Source organism: Lepisosteus platostomus, chromosome 2 (genome assembly GCF_059453375.1).
Source record: "Lepisosteus platostomus isolate fLepPlt1 chromosome 2, fLepPlt1.hap1, whole genome shotgun sequence".
NCBI classification, from domain to species: Eukaryota; Metazoa; Chordata; class Actinopteri; order Semionotiformes; family Lepisosteidae; genus Lepisosteus; species Lepisosteus platostomus.
In genome coordinates this window covers 8,623,566-8,650,574 of record NC_142612.1, presented here as the reverse complement: position 1 = coordinate 8,650,574, position 27,009 = coordinate 8,623,566, and the positions used below count along the sequence as shown (strand labels likewise).

The 27,009-nt window shown below is 38.4% G+C and overlaps 1 protein-coding gene and 1 long non-coding RNA gene across 4 annotated transcripts in view; both read right to left on the bottom strand.

The window, feature by feature from the left end:
- Positions 1-13,335: 13,335 nt before the first annotated feature.
- LOC148675861 (uncharacterized) lies at positions 13,336-19,813 on the bottom strand. The gene is made up of 3 exons (XR_015940848.1): positions 19,715-19,813; positions 15,096-15,210; positions 13,336-13,757 (listed from the first exon to the last, which is right to left on the bottom strand). It is a non-coding gene; the product is annotated as an uncharacterized LOC148675861 (long non-coding RNA).
- A 6,797-nt stretch (positions 19,814-26,610) lies between these two features.
- The window catches only part of atp11a (ATPase phospholipid transporting 11A), a 102,145-nt gene continuing 101,746 nt past the window's right edge, over positions 26,611-27,009 (bottom strand). Inside the window, exon 35 of one of the 3 annotated variants that reach the window (XR_015924860.1) lies at positions 26,611-26,866. The gene's annotated coding sequence lies outside the window, so the exon portion shown is untranslated. The remainder of the gene's footprint in view (positions 26,867-27,009) is intronic. The other 2 variants (XR_015924857.1, XR_015924859.1) reach the window with 2 other exon arrangements.

Genomic DNA, 27,009 nt, shown 5'->3' with positions numbered 1-27,009 from the left:
ACCTCCTTTCAGGAGATACTCAATCATCTCGTTTCGGGTCCCTATAAATGTTCAAGGCACCACTCAGGTAGCACTCTGACTTTGAGCTCTGTTTAAGGATCTGCTCACAGCTTGTCTGGTGTCATTTTCTGCCTTTGAGAGCTTGCATTCCCTCTGGGTCCAGACGAAGACTAAGCTTCAGCTCCTCCGAGCGCTTCCAGACACTCAAGGGCTCTTTTCCTCCAGCGAACTCCTCTTTAATTCCCAAAAGCAACCGAAGACCCACGAGCTCCCAAACTTGGGTTCCGGCTAAAAACCCTCTGCAGCTGCCTGCAGCACACAGCCGCTTCACAGCCCTGATCTCGGCACTCAGCCTGTGTTTCTCCACTGCCGTCTGCAGTGCCTTGCTGCATCATATCACCTAACGACTAAATTTTGGCTGATATTCCACGACATAGAGGCCTGTCCCAAAAACCTTCTTTCTCCAGGTTGGGAGAGGGTTTTAGCATATTATCTGACACTCCATCTGAAGCACTTTACAGGTAATGGGGACTCCCCTCCACCACCACCAATGTGCAGCCCCCACCTGGATGATGCGACGGCAGCCATAGTGCGCCAGTACACTCCCCACAAACCAGCTATGAGTGGGGAGGAGAACAGAGTGATGAAGCCAGTCCATAGATAGGGATTATTAGGAGGGCATGATTGGTGAGGGCCAATGGGAAATTTGGCCAGGACACCAGGGTTAATACCCCTACTCTTTTCAAGAATTACCTGGCCACAGAGCATCAGGACCTCGGTTTTGTGTCTTATCCGAAGGACACACAGGAGATTAGGACCCACATAGACCGCAGGATGAGCGCCTCCTACTGGCTCCACTAACAGCTCTTTCAGCAGCCACCTTAGTTTTTCCCAGGAGGTCCCCCATCCAGGAACTGACCAGGCTCCCACCTGCTTAGCTTCAATGGTTTGCTAGCTGTGAGTTGCAGGGCAACATAGCTGCTGGCAGTATAAACTGAATAAACTTTATATACTTCAATAAATTAAATGCAGATGTAGTTTCTGCAGAGTGAACTAGAAACTAGGAACCTTGCACCTACCTACAATGTCTCCCACTGCACTCAGTCAAAAGTCTGTGACAGACAAGTGCAAGACCTATAGTTACAGTACAGAGCACAGTAAAAGTGTAAGAACTCAGCAGTAGTCCTGACCAGACATCCCCTGCTGCGTGGATAACTATGTAAAATGATTTCAAACATCCAACAAACCAGGTGTTCAACAAACAATGACCAAGGAAATGCAAAACTTCAAGTAATATGATGATTATTTGTTATTATTTGGGAACAAAGTCTTTGCATGCTACAACATTTCCATTTTAAAATTGTGTGCTCTCTATTGAAATTTATCAAGTGGATTTTGTGCTGAATGGACTGGTAAGTCCAGCTCAACAGGATTCTAAAACATTAATTAGTTGTCTGGATTGCTTGTTTATCTTTCTGAAAGGGACCAAAACCATAATGTTCTGTAGTTAGCCAAAAAAAAAGTGTCATCCTGTCAGAGCCCAGTTGAGTCTTATTATTGAAGCAATTCTGATGCAACATCTTGAAGAATTCTTGAAGGATCCCTTTGTATTGGATTCAATGACATGCTTTAAGAATTTTTCAAATTATTATTAACCACTCTCATTTTGTGACTTTTTTCCCTATATTCACTCTCAGTCTGCCTTCAGTATGCTCTCATTGATGACTCTTCATTCTGCTTAATAACACGAGTCTGAAATGTATTCTTTTCAAGATTTTGAAGACCTCAATCAAGTCACAGTTCAACTGTTTCAACTTAGACAGAAAAGGTTTAACCTCAATTTTCATGCCTTTCCAGGCCAGTATGAGTCCATCTTCAGTTTTTTTTTACATTTTCTAAGATATCAGGTTTATTTTTATGATGTGATGGCAAGAAGTGTATATAGTTTGTGTAGATGTGGTGTAACTGGAGCATCATGCAACTTAACCTTGTTACCTCAGGACATGTAAAGTATTCAATGCTGTTAAATAAATAGCCAAACAAGATTAGGATTACCCTTTTCAACTGCTTTTCAACTGCAAGACCTACACAGTGAGACAAATATATTTGGGATGTCACACAATTTATATTTTTTAATTCCAAAATGCATTCACTAACATCAGATTTCATTTTTACACAAGTCTCTTTCAGCCATACTGTATCTCTGTCTGGAGTTTGCTACCATCTTTTAGAATCTTAGAATGATAGCCAATCCTGTGATTTTTGTTATCATCAGCAGTTTTCAAGTTTCAAGCTTCAGAAGGTGTTTCAAAAAAGTCAAAAAATAAATAAATAAAACACTCTTCCTACCCGTGGGTCCTGTACAGACAAGAGATCTTCATTTTTACTTGAGATCGCTGAGACTTAATGGAACCAATTATTGACTTAATTGGTCTAAATTACTGCTGTTTCTAAGTCTTTAGCCATTGAGAATAAAAGCTGCAGGACGGGAACCCTCCAGGACCAGGAGTGAGTAAGGAGAGAAATAAAGGATGTCTCCTTTTTTCATTGTGGAACAAACTGGCCGTGGCACTCCTCAGACAGTTTCAGGCTATTTCTAATTATGAATATTAACATGGGGCTCCCAGGGTGTATTTTTTCAGCAGGTGACTAAAAGGATATAAACTTTGGATTGATTTTTTTTTTCTGGCTCCTGAGCTTGCCTATTTAATTCTCCCCCTCCTCAATCTTGTCAGCTGGAAAATGGGGCTGCTTTTTATCCCATCATGGATTTGCAAGATTAAAGGTGAAGTAAAGACTCACTGGTGGTGACAGCTCAGTGCGCTGGCCTGGCAGCAGGGGTCTCTCATTGTATGCCTCCTCTCTGACCTCCTGCGCCACTGTATATCTGTGGGAAAAGGCTGGGGAGAATGTGTGGGTGGAGTAATAGGCTTAGAAGTGGCACTTTCTGCTACTGACCAGAGAAGATTTTGGCATTCCGCAGCTGGGTTCCTCCTGACATCACTCCAATTGCCTCTCCACCACCTCCATTAATCCTTTGGTATAAAATGAAGCAGTACATTCCACCACTCGCAATAGAAAGAGAGGTGGCTGGGGGATTTCTCGGGGGGTTTTTGTTTTCTTCTGATTTGTTTCAAGCAATTCCACCTATGCATAACACTCTCTCTCTCTTTCTCTCTCAGAAAGACATGCATTGTTCCACAAGGAAATACCTTGACACAAAGTGAAAATGATGACATGTGGGTGGGGCAGGTGGGCAGGCAGGGGGCAGGGTGGGAGTGGGGGGATGGACGATGTAAAGGGCAAAGCTACAAGCACAACACATACGGAAAATCGGGAACTTATCTAGGGTCTGCAGCCGGCCATATAAATGTACATTTTGGATTTTTAATAAAGTAGTATTGCCGTTTTAGTGATATTCTGTGTTACGGGACTCATATCTTCTGCACAGCTGTATCCCGACAGGTGGAGGGCAGCACACAATCTTTTTGAACTGACGTGCACCGTTCTTCAGTATGATGACCAAAGTTTTTAAGACTCAATGTCAATGGTACAGGACAATAGATCCCCTTCACTTAATTACTGAGTTCTCAGTTCCTGTTTCAAAATGGCTATCAGCATAACACTGAGGGATTCTACCTCAATGAAAAAATGTAAAATAGTCTGAGGCTTGAAGCTTGTCAAAATCCATAGACCGGCTAACACTGCAGATGTGTTTTCCTTGACTAGCTCTCCTTAGTTTTCCTGATTTAAGACGGAAGCTGACTTGGCCTCTTTTCATCATAAATGAAGCCAACTTCCCTTCATTCAGTTTTCTGTTAATCCAGAATTTCTTTAGGAAAGGAGTTTTTTTTAACAACAGAAAAGCCAAAATGCTACAGTATGTGCCATTTCAGGACCACGTCTCAGTTGATTTGATTAGTAGAGAAAAAATAATCATTCTAGGGGAGCACCCTGAGAGTTTTTGAAATTGTACGGACACACAAAGAGCAGAAAGAAGCACAACCGGTGCCTTAAATTACGTGAGTTAAAGGAATAATTGGAATTTGCTTTGTTCTGGTTTTCCATTTCACTTTTGTAGCCTATTCAGTGGTACATGTTGTGCACGATTCACTGTAACTACTGCAAATGATTTATTGGAAAAATACATCTCATTGCTCACATGGCAATGTGAGAGATAAAAAAACAAACCATTGTTTCATTCTGTTACAGCAAAGCACTCAGAAACAGAGAGCAAAGAAGGCAGATTAAAAGAAACAAAAGAAGAATAAAAACAGATACAAGAACTTTATAAGATAAGAAATAGCTATAATCAGTACCTGAAAATATTACCCTTAAATACAAAAAAACTTTTGAATGACTTCGAAGATAGACTGCATTATACACATACTGTACTGTATGTCTAAGTGCACGAAAGAAAACATTAACGTAATTTAAGGGTAGTATATTATTATTATAATTATTATTATTAGATTTTTACTATTTGCTTTGTATAATACAATATATCCTCATGCTCATTTACTATAAGCTTTTGTTTTCTCTTGTAGAATAGAAACAAGTTGGTATTAGCAGCTAAACAACATCTTTTATCCATGGTAATGTCAACTTCAGTGCCAATGGGTAGACAGACAGACATAAAGTGAGACAGACAGATAGACGCCAATTTTTAGGATTTTAGATTTTTCCTAAAGAAAAAAAAACATCACGGTATTTTTTATATGATAGATAGCAATCAGTCCAAACAGTCAGGATCCCTTTAGTTTAGGATCATTTTGTACCTTTTAACCTTAAAAATGTTAAGACCTGGCTTTTAGTGTGACAGCTGGTAAGAACCCAAAGAGGGGATTTGATAGGCACGCTCACAGCAGGGTATTTCTACATAAGGCAAAAGGTTCCTGCATAATGTCATCTGCAAAAGAATATGTAGAGAAAAATCATTGATCTGAAACTGCCATGCAACTAACTGCTTTTAACTCTCTGTGAGACCCTGCACAGGATATCATGCATGTCTGCACTTTTCACTGTACATAGCGGCCTGGGCATTTTTTCTGCTGTCCAGGTAGACGAGCTACGGTACTTCATCTTCAGAATTCCCATTACAACAATGGCAGGAGACATACCGCATATAATTGACAAAACATCAGTACATTCAGGCTTGCTTTCTCTGTAGCTGATGGACAAACTTATGCATACCCAAGGACTGTTTAATACCTAAAGAAATGTGAGCAAATTGTCCCTGTTCTGGCTCCAGTGCACAATCTTTCTGTACTGCCTAGAGGTGTTGCTCATTCTTCACCTGTGTAAGGCCTTGAAATGCTTTAGAAATCTGCCATGTCTCCCATTGGCTCACACAGTAATTAAATTGAAACAGGAAAGCCTTTCAATGCAACATACTGTATATGTGCCCACATTTTACCAGATTTATGTAAAAAGAGCAAAAAAACATTTAAATATAAAGTAAAGTACAATCAAGAGAGTGAGTACACAAGCTCTGACTTGAGACCTGCTACTTAACTAAATTGCCTACTTCATGCAAAGAGCCTGATTAATAGACTGAAGGACTTACTGGACCCCTGGGTGCATGTAGGATTGGGCTTCCAAACAAAGTTCAAATACCTCTATAATGTAATCTCGACACATGGGTTGGCCCAGAAAATGAGGCTCAAAAGCACTGATCTAAGAAATCAAAATAAAGGGGACCTGCAGAGGTTGACCCTTGTAGAAAAGCTACAATTGTATTAGCTTTCTCAAATTCTTTTCACCTTCAATGATGTTCATGTTTTCAATTAGATCTTACCTGGATAATGGCCAAAAGTATGTAAAAAATGAAAGGAGATAAAAAAAATATAAGGAGAAAAAAAACACTATGTGAAATGATTAAAGGAAGAACAAGACCCAGTTAAGAAAAGTATAAAAAATTACAAACCCAGGTAAAAAGGGAGATTAGAAAGACCAGAACAGAGGGGGAAAGAATATAGGCTACCATACGTAACAAACATATAATAACGAAAGGAAAAGTTTAACTGAAATGTTTCAAAGATAAAATAAAGAAATGTCTGTATAATAAAGGAAAAAAACTGATGTGTTAATTAATATTGTACTAGCAAGTGTTCCACGAAAGAAAATGTCTGAGGCTGCACAAAACAGAGTGCTATATTAAATGTAGAACATATTATAGCATAGAAGAGACAGAAGTCTTACAGGTATCTGGTGCACTTAAAAAAAAAATAAATGCCCAGGGCGTACCACCCACTGTACTTGAGAAAAGAGATTTATCATAGGCTCGTTTTCATCCAACATAAAACATATGTCTAATTAATGCTGCATTTTGAAAATAAAAAAAGGAATTGCACAGAACTCCTGGATAGCACACATATTGCTTTAAATTTTTCTGATTACATTCTTTTTGACTTCCGTTTTAGAATTACAGATCATGCTGCAATTGTACAAAATGTACAGTGCAGTGGAAATGCCCCATACCACAGATCATCTCTCAAATCATTCCAGCACTTGACATACATACCGGTGTGCATACTGGGCTTTGTAAATTTTGTCTCTAAAACAAATCTGCTTCCCTTTGACACAGTAATGGTTCCAATGTACATACTGTATGTGTTTTGATATCATGGCTGGGAGGACACCTTTTAAAAAGAGTCCAAGGAGCTCCCGAGAGACTGCACAGCAATAACGCACACTAGCCCGAGTGCAGGCTGAGCTCTATGATCCAGATGTCGCTTCTTCAAGCCTGACTGGGATTCCCCAAATAGCAGTGTCCAACTGGCTCAGAGCCACTGGGGGAAGGGTTGGGATTTGTCTGTCAGGGCTCTTTCAGCTCCCAGAAAAACAGCGATCTCCGGAAGTTTGTGGTTACATCATAGAAGGAGGCACCTCTCCTCTCCAATTAACTTAACCTCCCATACTCTGCTGCAAACCTTGTAGCATGAGGAAAGGTGAATTTTGTGATGGGACGGCGGGTTGGTGAATTCTGTCTGCACTTCCTCTTCTTCTCCCTAGTCCCTATGGGGGGTTGTCACTGTGAACCGAGAGCTAAAAACACATTTCCTGACGCCAAACTGAATTATTTTAATAATTAGAATGAATAAAAAGGAAATCTTATCTCAAAAGTGTCCATCACTTTCGGGTTGTTAGGAAAGGCTGTGCCCTCCTCAAAGACAGACAGAATAAAACTTTCCATGAACGTACCTGATAAAATTCAGGTAGGTACTGTAGCTGCGTCAGCATGCATAGGCTGCAAAGAAACAGGTAAAGGTATATTCCATGCCGAAAAGAGAAGAAAAGAGACACAACGTTTTGGCTGTGGAGCTTCTTCAGGTGGGCTTTGCCTTTGTTCTTTAATCTTTTTTACTTAAGGGGTACGTGTCCTGCACATGTTTATTGCCTTGAAGGCATATCAGTCTTTGAGGCAAAAATCACACAAAAAGCCAATGTGCACTGTGGACATAAAAGAAGACAAAGATCTAGTAATGCTGGTAAAACCGGTGTGCACATAGGTTGAATAGGAAAACATCTGTCCTCATGGCGGTAGGCTGTCAGTCATCAGTGCATATAAGCCACAGCAAAATTAAGGGAAATGAGAGAGTAAAGGAGCCCAGGCTACACTCATTCAATAAGAGGGGGATTCTTGTCAAGACTCACGGTGGTCAAAGAGCACCTCATCATGACAGAATCACTCACTGCAGCACAGCGTGCTGTACACCGCACAGAAGCTCTGCTGGCCTGACCTGAGGGGAAAAACAAACAGCAATTTACAGTCGTTTCCCATCTTTCCACTCCTTTGTTTCTCGCTATTTCTTCATTTGAGTTCTGTTTAATTTCTTTCTGCACTCCAGACTGACTTATCTGTCAGAAATAGGCTTCCCAGAACACTTGCCAGGGAGTGTAGAGCAAAAACAAGTTAGCTTTGCATTTTGTGAAAAACTCCACTGAAGGAGCGCTATGCTGAACCAGACTGCATATATATCACCCCATCACATTTTTCTGCCATTTAAGTTTCAGACACATTTGAAAAACCGAACACTTAATCAAATTGTCATGTGGGCAGAACAATATAGAATGTTGCTTAAGCTGGAGAAAATAAATCATAACAAGACGAAATTAATGAGGACCCATGCACTAGTTCTTCAGTGTTCCTTTAGTACTATTCAAGAAACATCAAATGAAGTAACAGTGCCCCCTTTTGAATATAAATCTCATGTGCCTACAGGACTTTAAGAGATACTTGCGACATCCCTTTTGTTTTATTAAAAACTGGAAGAAAAATAAATACATTTTTGTCCAGTGTAGAGTAACAAGGTTAGAACGTGATACAGAAAAAATGCCATATTGTCGTGATAGTTTAGTATCCATCCATTTTCAGTTTACTTTTCCTGGTGAGGGTCATGCCAGACATAATAGTTCAGAATGAGCTCTTGAAACACAATGTGCCGATGTGCATAATAAAAGCATACTCTTAACTCCAGGTTCATGTTTTTTCAAGACCCTATTTAAACTTTTCAAAATGCTTTATGTTACACATTTCAAAATAATTTATTTTCCCACTTGTCAATTGCAACCTTCATCATAATGTATCTCAAGGGAGAACGTTCGCCCCTCAACATGAAAATAACACTTTATGCTTCTCTTACAACACCACTTAAAAGCAGACCTTGACAGAAATTTATGCGCTGCTTAAAACAAAAGCGCACGGCAGTTTCTTCCTTTCCATCTAAGCTGTGACAGTGTGCTTTCTAAGTAGTTTAGGATCCTTTGTTTTTTTGTATTCTAGTCAGACATTCAGTGAGTATGCCATTCCAGGGGGTAAACTGGGTGAAAAAGACACGCCCCTACCACAAATTATCCATTGTGAAAATGAGATAGGGGCATTTCTTTAGCACACGATTTACTCCCCTGCCACAGCTTGCAAAGTGAGTATATTCCAAAACAAAATTGCTTCCTCTGTCACCCTCTCCATGAGATATTTAAGGAACATGCTTCAGTATATCACATTTGTACCAACAGTCCAAATATGTTACCTATGTTTTACATATAATAATAATAATAATAATAATAATAATAATAATTGCTTACACTTATATAGCGCTTTTCTGGACACTCCACTCAAAGCGCTTTACAGGTAATGGGGACTCCCCTCCACCACCACTAATGTGCAGCATCCACCTTGGTGTTCATATATACTGAACACCAAAGGAAACCTATTACTTTACTATAACATAACAGCAAATAATTCACCACGTAATCAAGAATATTACAAATCTTTTTTTTTGTAATGGATGTGCTGACATTTAATGGAACAGGCATGACACAGGTAAATTCAATAGCTGATTAAAATTTGCCATCAAGGTTGATTGACAGATGGATGAAGCAGCGTGCGGAGTGCTGTTTCATTCCTCTTGTAGAGCCTCGAGAAGCATTTGTCTGCTCACTGGTCTCGGAGCCCTGGAAGGCTCATGTCCTCCCAGCTCATCCGGCAGATGTGAGGCACCTGTCTGGAGAGGAGGGCTTCCACAGCATAACTACCTGATTCTCATTTCACATCCAAGCTCTTGCTCAATGAACAACAAAGTGATGAGCACTGTTCTGCTGGAATACTGTCATGTCAGGATGAGCTTGCAGCTGAGATCCCAGGACTAGATCACCGTACAGCTGTGCAGTCAATTTGACATCAGTCACTACAAATGGGATTTTGTAGCTACTAGACATTCCTGTCCAGTCCATCACACTTCTTCCATCCCCATCATCACCCCCATGATCTGTTGTGCACAACAGTAAAGAATATCATTCTGCATGTCAATTGCCAATCTTGCTGACATCTAGCAGGGTTATGAATATAAACTCTGCGCTTTAGTTTTGATATTTTGGCACTGCTTATTGTTATTCCATCAGGCGTCACTGTTATTTACTTTATTACTGGTTTGGGTTTGGCATGGTGTGAGAATGTGTTGGGTGGATGTTGTCTATTATTGGCTTTATGTTGTGTATTTGTATTGTAAATCTTTAACTGTATGAGCTCATCAAACCAAATTCCATACAATCAGTTGTTATGGAAATAAAGTATTGAACTCGAACTTGAAAGTGGTCCACACAAGACCTGATTCATTGCTACAGAGGACTTGACTGCATGGCCAGCGACAGTACATTGACTGAGGCCAGCCTCCACCATACCAATGGGATTGAAGGCATTTTGTGTCTTGGCAAGAGTGGTGTATAGGTTTCTTGAAGATCACCAGGTTTCCCATTCAATACCTTATTCACCTCATCGCATGTGTGATTTAGTCCTGTGTAACACTTAAAGCCACATGAGTGCATTACAGTCATGCATGGGTGATACATTTATGACACCAAACAAAAGTCTAATCATTATCCAGAACCTGTACCCTTTTTCTAATACCCTGCATGCAGAAATAGAGTGAGCATTCATTTTCATGCTCAGTATAATTGTGACAGGTGCTCATTTTATTCTTCCCAGGCACTGTATTTCCAGAGTCATATATATCACTAGCAAAATATAGGTGACATTAACACTTTGCTAACAACCTATGCTTATACATTGTGGGAATAACACTTACAATACAGTGGTCCACTGTACCTGGCACAGAATACTTATTAGGGAGTGCAGGAAAAGTGCATTAATGGGAGGCTTTTTGCAGGGATCATTCTGAGTGGATGGCTAGCCCTTAGCACTGAAATCACAACAGTGTCATAACCTGGCCAGCCTCTGCATATGAGCCATGGTGAGCAAAAGTGGGTGATCAATATGTCAACAGTTCCCATTATGTCCAGCTCCTGGGACCATCTAATACAAATCCTGCCCAAAGAACTGGCTGCAACACCACTCTTACCCTGCTCCATTTTAACTGTGTTTTGTGTCGTTCAAGCATAAACAGGCATCGTATGAAACTTGGTCGCCTATTTAGTCAGACATTTGTACATACAATGGCCTAATGGGATTAAGGAGCAAATACGTAAAGCCATGTCCTTGGATGATGTATACTTTCACATGTTATGCTCAACTTCCAGCTATTTAATTTTTATGGTTACATCTACTCAATAACAGAAAAAAGTTTATGTGACTTCTGTTCCAAGATTTCTCTTTAAGTTTTGTCTTCTACTTACAAAGATGCAAAACAAAAAGCTCAGCATTTTGTGTGTGTGTGTGTGTGAGGGGGTAAAGAAGAAACTAGTCATCAAGCAAGCTCATATCTGTGAAAGAACTCTGTGAAGATATCTAAGTATCAAACAACAGATTTTCTGTATTGTCATACCACTCAAAAATGTTTAGTAGAACTCAGGATCAATACCGTCAGCTCCAGAAATCAAGTGCACTTGTCTTTACCCATTTTCTGTTGTTGTGACATTGGTGCTCAAGGGGGCAGATGTAAAATTGGGAAATTATTGCATTATTCTGTGTCACTCTGTGCCACTAACCATACAGCTTCCTCCAGATAAGGGACTTATATCGGCAAGAAATATGGTTACAGGTACCTTTGAAAATTCCCCGTCTGGATTACACATGTGGCATTACCTCAGTTTACATTTGGGGGCATTTCATTCTAACTGAAATGTCAGAAAAAGGAAGAAAAACAAGGCGATCTGAGGAAGTTCAATGGCTTTTTTTTAATTTGAGGTTACTTTTACAACTCAAAAGGCTTTCGTACATTTCTTCCTCCTCACATTGGTCACTGACATTTATCACCTCCAAAGTACTCTTTATGAAGATAGTCAAAACAGGCTGTCAAAAGGAAGAATACGATTCCCAGTAAGATCAAATCTAATGGTAATCATCTCTCTATATATACAGTACATATTGCATCTTGTTCAGTCCTGAGGTTTTCTACTCAGGTGATCAGTAGATCTCCTTTTTACATTAAGGAAAATTAAATAGCAATACTACAAATACTAACATTATCACACACTGCATTAGATCTATTTAGTGATAGGATTATAATATGTTTTTGCAACTTAATTAATCCCCCTTATTCGGTGTACAGTAGATGCACCATTCTTGTAGAGGCCAGTCATTACAATGATGAAAATGAAATATTTTAGATTAATCTTCAGAGCAGTCAGTGCTACGGCACAATCAATAAATTCTGGAATACATCTGACCAGAAAACCTCTCTCCACATTGTGTTAAGCATTACTGTGCTGATCTGAAATACTTGTCAATAGACAGTGTTCAAGTCATTGATCTTCTGAAAACATTGTGTATCAAGCTTGGTGTCAGGCGTACTGGCACAGAGAAACACTAATCAAGGGAGACATAATACTCCATAGCAATTTAAGTTTCCCAGGATCAGAATTCTATCTTATGGATTTCATTGTCCCATAAAATTTGCTTTTCTTGACAATGACAAAGCATGTGTACAGTATGTACAAACAATACTTTGGAAAAGCACTACCCTATAACTGCAGTACCACCAGTATGCACATATGGATTGATGAAAGAAAGAAAGGACTGGAGCTGCTATTTTGGCCATCCTGTAGTTATAAGATGCTAATATGCTGTTCTTTTTGCTTTTAAACCTAAAATTTGCATTTAGCGCAGAAGGCAAGAGGGGCAGTCTGTGGTCTGAAATAACAGGCTGAAAATCAGTACTTTTGTCTTACATATTGTAGATGCCATCAATTGTTTGAGGGGTAGGATTAATTTTCAGATATTTTAAATTATTCAGGGTATATTTTTCCCAGCATTAAATTTGAAACAAAAATGAGTGCAAAGGAAAGTGCTTTGAGACCAGCAGAGAACTGTCACTTTGTTATGAGTGGTTTTGTATTTCAAAAAGAACGTCATCATGAATGTAAGATAGCCAATGTCTTAGTCTTTGGGTCTTAATAGTGAATATTTTCTTAATATTAAGTATTGAAACATTCACAAATGATCTGGTTTTATATTTTTTCTAACTAAGAGTCCACAGAACACATGTAAAAAAAATATTTTTTTGTTGTCTTCTTTCCACTATTTCTATCATATGGATTTAAAAATAAGCTGTCACAGTTTTGTGAAGATAGTCTGATTCCATCCTACTCCTGAATGCAAACCAGAACAAAAACACTAGAGATTACAACTCTCTGATCTAAATAACAAAAGGAAATCTGAAATATCTGAATGATCTGAAATAAAAAGAAAATAACAGCTTTACTGTACCTATACAGTCTAAGGAGAATTTAAGAGAAGTAACTCATACAACATAATTTACGTAATTTAAAGCCAGAAGGCATACAGTATTACAATTTCGACAATATAGTAAAACACCGGTTGATTTAGATGTTAAATCGATCACAATCGCATTTTTAACAAAATCGTCTATGCAGATTGAATAAACAATAAACTTCGACTGCTGTATAATGTTAGCTTCCTCGACATAAAAATAGACGCCGATCCCAGGAAACAACAGTGAAAGTAGGATGGGTGTTTGGTTAAAATTTAATGTTTATTTTTCTTGCTACGCTAGCGTTCGCTTTGGCACTATGAATTTCTTTGCTATCCAACCTAATTGCCTGATTGACAGCTCTGATACACTTATTTCGAACATCATTACGAAGCAACTGTGAAACTTTATACGAGACATAATTAGTAAATGCCAGTGTGCGATAACAGATGCAAGATTACAAATCAAAAGGGTAGTGTTTTAATAATTAGCCCCAGAAGGTCCCAGTTATTAATTTATAAGGATGTCGAGCCTGCTTTACCTGAACATTTCTTTTCTCACAGGGCTCTGCTACTGGAGCCATGGAAACTGCGTGTAAAACACAAACGACAACAAAAAAAATTAAGACAGCGGTCATTTTAGTCATTTTCAGCACTTATATTACCACACATACTGTACTATATTATCCCTCACCGTTTTACCATATTGTCTTCCTACACTAACAGCTATCTGGTTCTTAGCCAAGCCCTGTCAATTACAGGTAAGCCTATCCGATAAGAACAGCAGAAGGGGATGGGTGGGATCATATTCAGGTAACGAAGGATCTACGCATCGGCGTGGCACCAAACTGCCGACACAATTTACTACTGACTGAACTTCAACATTCTCGTTTTCACCGTTTCCGATTTACCAGATAATCTGGTTTGTAAAAGACCGTTGAAAAATGGTTAAATTTGCCTCTTGCTGTAATGTAATGAGTTCATGTCAAGAATTCAAAATATTAAACACATAAAAAAGGTGTCCCTGGTGTTCTTTAGTATTTAACAAGTCCTATGATGTAATACCCACGAAAGACCGAGTACCATGGAGGCCTCACATTTCATGCTAATTTTAAAACGGGAATAAACACTACATATGAAATGGATCTTGAATGCATGTTGTGTTTAGTTGTGATGAATAATGTCTAAATCAAAATAGCTATGGTCAATAAAGCTATTCCATTTTAGATTATTACTCTCCCACGAATACTGAAGGGAATCCATCCATTTTGTGACTCGGCAGCTTCTTTACACACTGAAGATCACAGCAAGTGGGAGAAGTCAGCAGAGGTGAGGTACAGTATTTTATGTTAAAACGTTTCAGATATGATGTGTCATGGTAGAATGTTCCTCTTTGGAAAAAAAAAAGCTGTAATACCTTTGTCAGGTAGTTAAGGTGTCACAAAATAATATGCTCTTGCCATTATTTTATCAATCTAAATTATATAGAAATTCATAAGAGTTTCTTTTAAATGGTCTTTAGTAGTTGGTTAACACTCAAAAGGAATGGAGCTGCCTAGATAAAAATGCTTAAATGATGATTTTGTTACCAGAAATTACCACAAATAAAAACACAAATGTATCTATACCATACAAACATCTACAGTAAACCGCCAACATTGACAGGAAGATTGATGTTTTTAAAGAAAAAATGTAAACGTAACAATGGTACTGTAATTATAACAACATTATCAAAATTGCTTTCCACGTAATTTACTTTATACCAAGTGCCCCTAACTTCTTTAGAGAGCACTTATCTGCTTCCAGAGTCAATTATCTGGGATGTTAATACCTTCTGCCGAGGGTATTAATGCTCAAATGTAAAAATATTTAATTCAGCAGCATTGTTCACTTAATCCCCCCTGTCTATCGTGGTTTCTTTTCTTACCACTCATCAGAAGGAAGGAGACAACTTTCATCTTGGATCAGGTGACAAGGAGGGAACACTTTGCCAGGTACGCTAACTGAATCGCTAACCTCTCCTGGGACTTCTACTGCCCAGACTGAAAACAAACAATATTATCAGGAAAGATATCACTGTTACCTGAATTCAAAGACAAACCCGGCTTTATGAACTCCCCTTTGAGAAAATCTGAAGGTAGTGTCAGGGGACCACGAGGAAAACAGAACGCCTGCCCTCGGAGAAGAAAAAAAACAACAAGTGGCATGTGGAAAAGAAACACCATTTAGGAAAGGATGCTGTTGTCTGAAAGTGGTTTTGTTGGTCACCTGCAGGAAACCACTTTGATGACCGCCTTTCAGAGTGAGGAGTCTTGACACCACTTACACACGGAGAGTTTTGAACCATTCTGCCGCAGCGCTCTGCGCGTTCGCTGGCCCTCTCGGATGGCAATAGACAGGGTTGACGGCAGTAGGCTCTTCTTACTGGAAAGCCCTCCTCCAAAAATAAGGCCTTTCCAGAAAGTCGATTCCGGTGTGCCCTAATGCTTTTAGTCGCATTACAAAAACGAATGCGTACAATATGAAATGCTCATCAACACTGTCATTTCTGGCTAAAGCTAATAAAACTGAATGGTTTATTTATACACACCTTCCTACAGTATATCACACTGTTAGCAATCTGACAGCATCACTGGTCCTATAATTATACAATAATAGTACAGATCAGGGGTCTATCACCCTAGTCACGGAGTGCCGAAGTGTCTTGGGGTTTTTATTTATTGACTATGTTGTAACAAGTGATCTGTGATCTGTAAAGATTTGTGATGGATTCAAAAGCACTATAATTCCATATTTATTTCCTAGAGGAAAAAAAGCTTATCGTATCTTATTTGAGCTCAGCTCTGTACAGTACAGTATGTCGTCATTGTATTAATCAGTTGCTCAATTAGAAGGAGTTACTGTAACTTACTTTCTAGATCTCTGTTCATCTACCATTTTAGGCCTCCTATAAAACTAACAGTTTTATACAGAGCCGTGGCTCTCTGCGTTAATTGGATTGTTCACCCCACACACAGGTTACGTACTGTATATCCTTTTGGTGCCAGTGTATTTCAAGTTTATTCAGAGCCGTCAGGCAGTGTTTTGAGGATTAAGCTAGTCCTCTTTATTTTGAAAGACTAGTACTATCGACCATGTCAAAACAGCCAATCTGTTTCAGTGATTCAGTGGGCATGGATATGCATTAAACCCATTAATTGTCAAGTACTCCACAACAAAGAGTACTTTGTGTCAGTTACATTTTTCAATTTCATACTTGCTGTAAGCATGACTTAACAGAAGTGCTTGTTGGGACTGTTTTTCCCTGCTTTACTTTAGACCGCTAAATAGATATTTCAGCACAAGATAAGTCATCGTCTCAGAGGCTGTAGTGAACTCGGGAGAATGGAAGAAAATTAGGAGTGCACCTTACTTTCCACATGTCCAAATCTCATTCGCCTTTATTGATCTTAGCAAAAAGATGAAGGAGGAGTAACAAAATAAAAAAAGGATAGAAAATGTTACTTTGTAAAGGCCCTCAGTTCTCAATAATTATTTTAGCTATGCAGGTAGATTCCCTGCCTTCAAAGTAGATGATTTAAAGCCCAGCCACTGCCTTGGAAACAAGGCTCATAAAAGTAACAGAAGTGTAATACCATTTTATCCAACCCCTAACCCCTCATTATTCCTTATCAATGCTGGCTGAAGTCTGCAGTCAGATTTACAAATGCACCTACTGTTTTGGCACAAAAATTCATGCAACAGCAGTGGGAATCACATCTTACACATCACATATCAAACCACAGGCTACATAACATCCACAACATATGAAAATAAATTCTAATGATATCCAGGAATCATCAAGAAATAGCATTTTGTCTTTTGGGGGCCATAATATTAAAATCTATAGGAAGGCTGACATCTTTCTTAATTCTGTATTCAAGACAGCCTAGACTGGATCAACTTTAACCTAGTTTAAAGATGAGTTTGCAGCTAAGTCATTTAAACAAGTTGGACACTATTATTAAACTCAACTGAAATAACTCATCAGTGAATTCAGAACAGCTAAATTAGAGCTCATCACAATATAAATCTTTAGTTATCTCTCTGCACAGAAGACATTGCTTTATTTGGTGTAATGTATGAAGCTGTAAATGCTATAAGGAGATAAACTATGTGTTTTATTATTTATTACATAATAGACTGGCCTAAATGCACATCAGAAGTCATTGTGCATTATGTTTTGGTGAAATTATGAATTGTTCACTCCTATTTTATCTCAAACCTTGTTTAATTGCTTAGTATATACCATAGGTAAATATCCCTGGCCTGTCTTGTTTTGTTTTAAGAAATATAATAAATAAAGTAAAATCAGTTAATTATGATGATGATGTTGGTTAGAAATACATTTGAGTTAAAAATATTTTATATTTTAATCTAGACCGGTCAACAGACTAAAACCAAAATACAGCTATACTCTCAGACTTGTATGTTATCCTGGATGTACTTGTTAGACTGAGTACCACCATCAAGTATTTAAATCTACAAAAGAAATGATAGCATTAGGATTTCAGATGAAGGAGAAAAGTACTGTTTTTACAGTGCATGGTATAAGCCTACAAGTGTTAAAATGTATGATGGTGTAATAAACTAAGGGGCCATTAGTTTTTAAATAGATGAGAAAAATGTCACAATAAGCTGGCATCTTATGAAAGTCTTTTCTTGTTTACCCTACTTGTATAGAGCACTCATGAGGACCACAAGACAATAATTTTGGTCACCTATGGTTGTCTTGTATTGCTGTTTGCACAATATAATATCTTTCACATTACATGACAACAAAGTCAGAATTTTCAGATGGATATAAAAGCATTTTCAAAACAAATTTATTCATTCTCAGAATAAACCTAGCCCTTTTCTGTATGTATTTTTGAAATGTATTCAAAATGTAATGGGAACATTTACCTTAGCAGAACCTCACATACTGTATGACACTTACCTGCTCATTTAACAGGGAAAGGATACACCTATGTGTATCCAAACCTATGTTTTGGATTAAAAAATATGGTCCAATCATACTGTGAAATACAGTTCCTTTCACAGAGTGTTTGTTCAGTTAGTTTTTTTTTAGATTAACTTATGAAATGTAGTACTGAATGGCTAGTCACCTTTTCAACATGCAAGACCATAGTTGAAAACTTTGTTATTAATAGGCTCCTTCATTCGGGAATAGTCATTATTTCTTCTTCAAATTCAGGAGCCCTTTATGAAGCAAATTGCAGATTTTATAAAGCACTGTAAAAATGTAATCAGCAGGGAGTCCCTCTCATCAATAGATGTCATACATTTTAACAACCAGTTTCGGCAAGATTCAAAGGAAACAAAACATGGCAACTCACACAAAGGTAGCTTTGTGTCAGATACTTTTTCCAGTTTATGCTAATGAACTTTATCCTTAGAATACCACTTACGACACATACTGTAATAGAGGAAAAATACTGAATTTTGAAGTCATAAAGAGAAATGTGCTCCTGTGTGAATATTTGTATTAAACAGAAAATGTCCTTTGTATCTACTGTACACCCAAAGAAAAAAAGTTTATATAATTATTCTTTATTAGATACGGAGATATACTGTGTTCGAAATCTAGAACTTGACAACAAAATTAAATCTGGGCATTATATTTGGCATTTTTCTATAACTTCATTTCAGAAACAAAAGCGGACACGTGAAAGTTTTTCTCTGCATTGTTTTTTTTACTCAAAGGTGCAAATTTTCTATGCAGAACATGACTTTGTCGATGCTTTCTCTGTTACAGCACTTGAGAACTGTTAATCTGGGACTAAAATGCTGTTCATATCAAATCTACTGACCCAAGATAGATCAGACCATAAGAACGCTTAAAACCAACTAGATGAGCTGATGTGGTGCATCTAGCCCATTTAGTAGTAGTTAAAGGATCTCAACATCCCATTTCTTGAAAGAAGCCCTGGTATCAGTTTCAACAACATAGACAGGAGCTTGTTCCATACTCTCACAATAATTTGGGAAAAGATGTGCCTCCTGTTCTCAGTTTTAATGCACTTCCACTTGTGTCCTATTTCACTGTTCATTCTAAATAAGGCCACTGTGTCGACTGTCAGTGCCTTTGAGGATCATAAATACTTGTATCAGGTCCCTTTGTACTCTTCTCTTTTCAAGAAAGAGGGTTTCATTTTCTTTAGCTTGTCAGTGTAGGGCATTCCCTTAACCCCCAGAATGTATGTACAGTAGCTGCCCTTCTCTGGATGTACTCCAGAGCAGTAATACCTTTTCCAAAAAGCAGTGACTAAAATTGGAACACGAAATTCTAAACGAGGCCTGTTTCCATATAGACGGATGTATGTTTCTAACACACCTCTGATTGGTTAAACAGTGGCACATGACAATATGAAAGAGAAAGAGCTTCCTTCATTGGCCCAGAAAGATGCCAATCCAACAGTGAGGGATTTTGACTACAAGGTGGGTGGGGTTAACAGTTCAAAACCCAACTGCTCCTCAACACACTGCACTGGAGTCCTCACTTACCCTGGGTATCTTATGTGATGTTGAATTCAGTTTCAATGTTGCCATCAGCATCTCCAGCCACTGCTTCTTCATCCATTAGTAAAGATGGCGCGAGTCTCTGAAGCTGAAAAATTAGGGACCACAACAAGGCCTGAATGGTTCAGGGACCAACCACTGTCACCTATAACCCTGTTAAGCAGTGGCAGAAGCGTGGAGGGGAAAATACTAAAAAATGGAAGAGTTTCACCTCCAGCTGCAAAGTGTATCTTTTGTTGAAAGAGCAAGTCACCGGTTGTTGAAGCTGATGTTGTGAAAGCTGATGTGCTGGTTTCCTTCAAGAAATGGTGGGATAGGATCCTCAGATCAGTTTGCTACTGGCAACCAAAAGATGGGCGAAATGTGCTCCCCTAGTTTGAAAAATTTATCGTATTCTAATATTGACAAATTTACTTAACGTTTTGCCTTGCATTTATATCGTAGGCATTGCAGAATGAGAGAGAGAGAGTGTTTTTTATGATCCCTTGGGTGGACATGCTGTTTTACAGCAGCAGTGTTGGTGTACAGACGGACAGAAGAAAAAAAACCCGACAGGAAGAACAATATACATACATATTTACATGGAATAGAAGTCACGTGTTAAGTAACGATATGTTTACAGGTATGAATGAGAACTTGAATCTGTTGGTTTTGGAGTTGGGGAGTTGGTATCTGCGTTCTGATTGGAGTAACTGGAAGTACATAAATTTTCAAATAACCCCAACTTTTGTGGAATTGTTTACATTAAATATATATATATATTTGTAACACTTTTACATTATTTTATTTATGTGGGAGTCTGCCTAGTGTAGGGTTGTAGTGTGGGTTCAAGTCCCAGCTAGAGATGCTGTTGGACCTTCAATGAGGTGCTGTACTCCTCCCTGCTGTATTAGTGGGGACCTGCGTTACTGAGCATTGCTGTGATGGACTGGCATCAAGGTGGGGGTCACATGCTGTCTAATCTGCATAACAGTATTGAACCCAGGATGGGCTCTGCTATGGAGTCCACCTTTTATTTATCGTTCTAACAGGAAATGAGTATTAGGATTGGTTTACATTGTAAACAAAATGAGAAACAATAACTGTACCTAAATGTGGTCTTCACTAAACATACAGTAAGCACAACAATATGTTCTAATACTTTGGAATAATTTCAGACTTCCACGGATCGTCCACAGACTTCCACACAAAATATTGATAGTCACAGCATTTATGCTTCTGGAAAGATGGCACATGAACAGCATTTGATTCAATACATGTACATCATCACGGCATGGGTGTAATTCGGGTATGTTTTTGTCATTGTAAGTAAAAAGAAAAAGAACACTATTGCCCTCAATGTAACCCAGCAGGAATGTTAAAATGCCCCATTATAGTCACACACATGTGGGATTCTCAGTGGAACTGATGTTCTGTCTTTCTGACAACCTTTTTGCACAAGTGATTTGAACTTACAGAGTTAGAGTAGGGCGTTGAAGAAACCCTGAAAAATGAACTGGCCATGGCTCTAGCCTAGTTGTCAATAAGCACTAAACCTCGATAGATTAGAATTGATGCAACAATGTTCTTTCTTTTTTGTTTTAAAAGGCAGGCCTTGTTTCACCTTGCTGAACGAGATGGAGTCGGCCTTGAAGCACTGGAGTGTAAATTCTTTGCTCCGCTGCCTTGAAAATTCTGAGGTTCCGTTCAATCTTTGTTGAAAAACCATCTGAAAAAAAAAATGTGAAGGGAAAAAAGCTCCCCCACACCCACACAAAGGGAAAAACAAAAGAAAACAAAACCTAAGGACATGAAGGCTGCCACATGGAATCATGCTGACCTGCTCTTTGCCACTGCATTATCTTACCATCTTTTTAACTGGCCAAGGTGGAAGAAGACAAGCTTTGTTTTTTAAACTTTGTTCGCTGGAGAAAAATAATAAAAAAAACACTGTTTTCAAAGCCACTGAGGTGGAGAGTGCTGGAAATGCTAAGTCTTCCTGTGGCCCGAATGGAAGGAAGAAGTCTGGAGGATATTTCTATTGCCGAATGTTGACAAGGGGATTATGGGCTTGCTCCATTTAGCCCCCCAGCCTCTAACCATAAAGGATTTCAATTCCAAACATCCCTTTCCTAGAAGGCTAAATATCTTTTAAGTCAATAAAAGGACTCTTCGTTATAGTGAAAAGATATGGAGAAGTAGGGTACACAAGGGGCCAGGCTGAATCTAGCTCTGAACCTTTTCAGTTCTGAAAAACAAGCCATGACCCCCGAGCACCTGGTAATTAAAATTGCTAATCACGAGCAATTATCCAGCAAAGCTTTACTGGGCTGGCAAAATGGTTTGACCCTTTGCTCGCGCGGAAAAAAAAGAATGTTTGCTGTCTATTGATAAGTGTGCAGGGAAAGCTACACTGCATACCAGCCTGCAGAGTGCCTGCTAATAGCATGTCAACAAAAGAGGTGCAACATCTGCTGAGGGGTGCTTCAGTGTGCCAAGTTCGATAGGACAGGTGCAGGATATGTGCTGCCTAAAGAAAGCCTATACCACAAGGTACTCTTTCAGCAGAGTAAACACGTTCACGCCATCAGCTGATACTTCGTTTCATTCATCATCAACCGCGCCAAACATGGGAGAAACAACAGGCTGTACTTCCTTTGCGTGTTCGATTATTTAATCCGCCTATCAGAAGGTCACCTCAAACTGGCAAAGTCAAGAATGAGACATGGCACCTTCTTAACTCCTTTGGTATCTCGCTGAACGGATCTCCGGTTCCTCTGCATGTGCTGCTAATTCTCGGTTTTGTTTTCTTTTGCTTTGTTTCTGAAAGATTAATGGGCGGGGGGAGGCGGGATCTGAACCGAAGGATGAATTGTCTCCATCAGAATAACCCTTCCAAATCCACACTTGGGTTTGCGTGGATATGATCCCCAGTTGAATACTGACCAGAATAACCACAGTTAAAATAGAATCCCAGTGCCACTGATTTAGTAATGTGATCTGTGAAGCACCATACTGTATGAAGCTCTGTCTCTCAAAGCTTTGGCAACAATAATATACAAACACCTGGACTACATCTACAGATTCTTGTTCAGGTCAGAATTAAACGTAGGTTGATCATAACATTAAATCTCCTGAGAATATACTGTATTAGTTCAGGTGGGTAGCTGCGTCAGCATGCTTAGGCTGCAAAGGAACAAGTAATAGGTTTATTCCATGCTGAAAAAAAAAAGAAAACACAACGTTTCGGCCGTGGAGCCTGACACCTGAAGAAGGCTCCATGACCGAAATGTTGTGTTTTCTTTCTTCTTTTTTTTCAGCATGGAATAAACCTATTACTTGTTCATATACTGTAGTATGCTGTCTTTACACCTGTCAGATTTCTCCTTGCTTCGTTTTTTTCTAGCCCTTTTCAGGACACTTTGATGAGCACAACTCCGATACAGTAGTTAGACATCTATGACTTCACCGTACCAAGCCAAAAGTTCAAGTATGAAGCACACAGAAAGACAAAATATACTTTTATTTTGTCTTCTCAAGTTGGACATACTGTAGCTGGACTTAATGCACATGAAAAACTTTTGAATTCTATTGATTAGTTAAACAGGCCCGAATTCACGCAAACATGACACCAAACAAAATGGATTGAAACAGCAAGCCAATCACCAAGGATAATGCAGTTCAAGTCTTCAGTAGGGAAACTGTGGAAAGATGTCACAGCCATTATTTAACACCACAAAGCTAGTGGATATGTACTGTAGTTTTCATTGTTACTTCAAGCGCCTTATCTGTGCTTGAGGTTTCACAGCTGTAATCCCTTCCAAAGCTATTGCCAGTGTATTTCTGTAGACCTCTGTACTTTACTGTGATTAAACAGTTTTCTTTGTGTACTGTTTTTATTACTGATTAAATAGGTTAAAACAATGATGTTTACCTCGCACTTCTTTACTTGTCTGACTAACTGTATCACTATCACATACTGCATACGGCATTAAAATCCATGTGTCAAATGTATGATGAGAATTCTGAAAATAAATAATTATTCATATATATCATCTTACTGTATGTGCACTGAAGCATACAATTTTGTACGACTTCTATTTGAAACCATTTTCGAATGTGTGAAAAGGCAACAAAGACTTTTTTACCTTGAAATAAATTATTTGATACAATGCATATGTTCATCTAACAGGTCTGTTATTTGTTGGGGTGTGATAGTTTGTAAATACTGTATATAAGTATGCCTTTGTTTTCTACAGTTGAGGTAACCATCTATTATTCAGTCTGCTTTGACTGAACGAGCAATATATGAAACAAAATTGAAAAATCAATTTTCAGGACAACATATAAACTTTGTATTTTAGCCTTATAATAATATGAATCATGAATACTTGATCAACGCAAACACATACTTACTGTATGTCCCAACAATGATACTTAAACATTTACCTTCAAGATACTTTCAGAAGCACTAGAATGTGACAAGCTGTCCTGCGTTTTTTAGACGTTGTGAAGAACAATTTATTTTTCTTAAATGGACGTAAAATCTTACAGACATTCGGGATACCGAGTTCTTCATGTCTGTAACACATGACTAGGAAACTAATGAACAGGCCAGCTGAAGTGCCTCTGAAAATCACTCCTGCTGACATCTTTAAGCAGGAGTCCACTGACCCTGCTTAATTAGCCATGTAATGAACCAAACCTGAAAGGGTTGAAAGAATGTTCCCACAAACCGGAGAACAGCGCCACTCCAACCTCTCACTGAAAAGAGACTCATAAAGAAAGCAGGGGAAAAGAAACTCCACAATACCTCTTGAGCCCGGTAAAGTATTTCAGCCACTAATTAGGTATGCCCTGTTTCCATAGACGCACTTAGTCCAGCAGACTGTGTGTGGTGAAGAGAATTTTAAAGAAGCGAAGATTATTATTTTGTCAGCTATGTTCTTTTTGTAAACTATGTGATAAAATGTCCAACTTTTTTATCGTATTTTTTGTCAATGAAGGTACACGTTATAGAGCTCTCAAATTGACTTCTTTCGAGGGTATCAGAAATGCTATAGTAGTGTGTTCCATCATCTGTTAAACCGTTGTTGTGGAGAAAGAAGCAATATAAAGGTGTATTCTGCTCTATAATATACACCGATTTCCATAATAATAAATCAAACACTAAATAATGAACAACAGGCACAGATGTAAAAAATCCTTTGCAAAGCAGATGTTATTAGCACACAGAAGAAATACATAAAATGATTATTTGTATTCGGTTTACTTTGAGTTAAGTGTAACTTATTGGGGATGCATTGATTTTTCTGCACATTCATTATCAGTTTATACCAATTATGCAATCAAGTGAAAATGAGTACTTCAATTAAAAACAATTCTGCATTTTGATGAGAACCAACTAATTAAAATTGGCAGCATGGGTATGTGTGAAAAACTCTTTCCTTTCTCGGCAAGTGATTCAGTTTGCTTACTTCCTACATAGTGTTACCAACCAATACGGTCATAACGTCCTGGAGGCTTTAGTGTAATTCACTCCAGTCTGGTATGAAAGCTGTAAAAGTACTGTAAATTGTAGCCAATCGGGAACTTTGTGTTATCAGGTTCTCCTAAAACAATTAATCATAGCCCAGAGCGTCAGGGCAGCAGAAACTTAAAATGTGTCTGTGTTTCATGGGACACAAATCAAGTGCCTTTCTTAGTATACAGTACATGTCAATCCTTTGCTATAGAGAAGAAGTAAAATGGCAACAGGTCCATTGCGGAGATGCTTTTGAGTGGAGACTCAGGAATACAAATGGTAATTGAAGGTCACACTCTGTCCTTGTCTCCTTTACCCAGTCTCACATTGATCTGTTATATAAATTCAGGTTTATCAGACTAACTTTGACCATTATAATACTGTACCAAATCAATAATGAGGACAGAATGTGCTTTCATGTTCCTTGAATTCCTTTCCAAAACAATCATAGCCTATGAAATAGTAATGAAAACGTTTCCCAGAGGCTTTGTCAAGGTATAAAGTAACATCCCATTAATTTGTGTCGCTTCAGATAACAGTTTGAACACAGAAAAAAAAAATTCAATAAATACAATGAATTTTAACATCACATTTATCCCAAGATCACAAAATAGGATTGGTTAATTTGTTTCATAATCCTTTGTTAGATTCGTCATCTTTTTTCACAACAACTTTTTCTTCTATTCCATGTATTTGAACTTTCCTAATTACATATATTATTTAAGAAAAATGTCCAGCCTGGAGTGGTGGAGAATTTACACGCTGTCGGTTCCTCTAGCTCTGTTTGTATGTGGAAACAGATAATAATATGCTAGAGCAAACATTTAATTGGCAAACGGTAGGATTTGCATACTGATTGGCACACTCAAATCTGAGACTTTGCAGGTCAGTTTTTAATTGATCTGTCAGTATATTTGCATAATTAACTAAGCCTAACTATAATGTTCACAAATTAGTTCTGGCATTTCTAATTTCAGCTCATACAACTAACAATATCTGGAAATGTATCAGCTTTTAGAAAGAAGATTAAATCTAAATTTGCACTTTGCATTTTAGGGGTTTAGGCACAATAATAATAATAATAGTCTTCAACATCATCATCCTTATACTTCCATAGTGCTTTTCTGGATACACTCAATATAACATCAACACGCATGCTACTAAGTGATTTGCAAATACTGTAAATACTTCAAGATACAGCGAGGGAGCAGTACCAATGTTTGAGCTTCAGTTCCACCTTTGACTGTCTCGTCAGAAAGACGTTCAACGGGGACCAGATCAAGGGTCTCCATGCTCCTGTCTGGCACTGAATGGATTTCAGTTTGACAAACGGAATCAATTCCATCTCTGTTCAAAATAAGTAATTCATGTCTTAAAGTTTGCTCATACAGGTGAAGTCCACAAAGGGGTTTAAATACCTACCACAAAAAATTCCAATGATTCTCTGAAGAGGACAAGAAGGCCCAATCTCGAAAACCGAAGAATCCTGAATGAAGCTAATGTTGTGTTGGAACAGACGTTTGAGCTCGAGTCTTCTTTGTGTTAAAATGAATAATGAAGTACACAAACAGTGGCTCAAGTTACACGTGAAGCCTCAGCTGACATTTTGTCTTGCCATAAACCCACCTTGCAATCTGAAACAAAGAGAAGTGCTCAATGCAAACTGCTTTTTCCAAAGATAATGAAGGACGTGGGCCAAATTATTATAACAACATTAAAGCTAAAAAACACTTAGGCCTATACATGTATATCATTTATCCTGTACAGATATTAACTG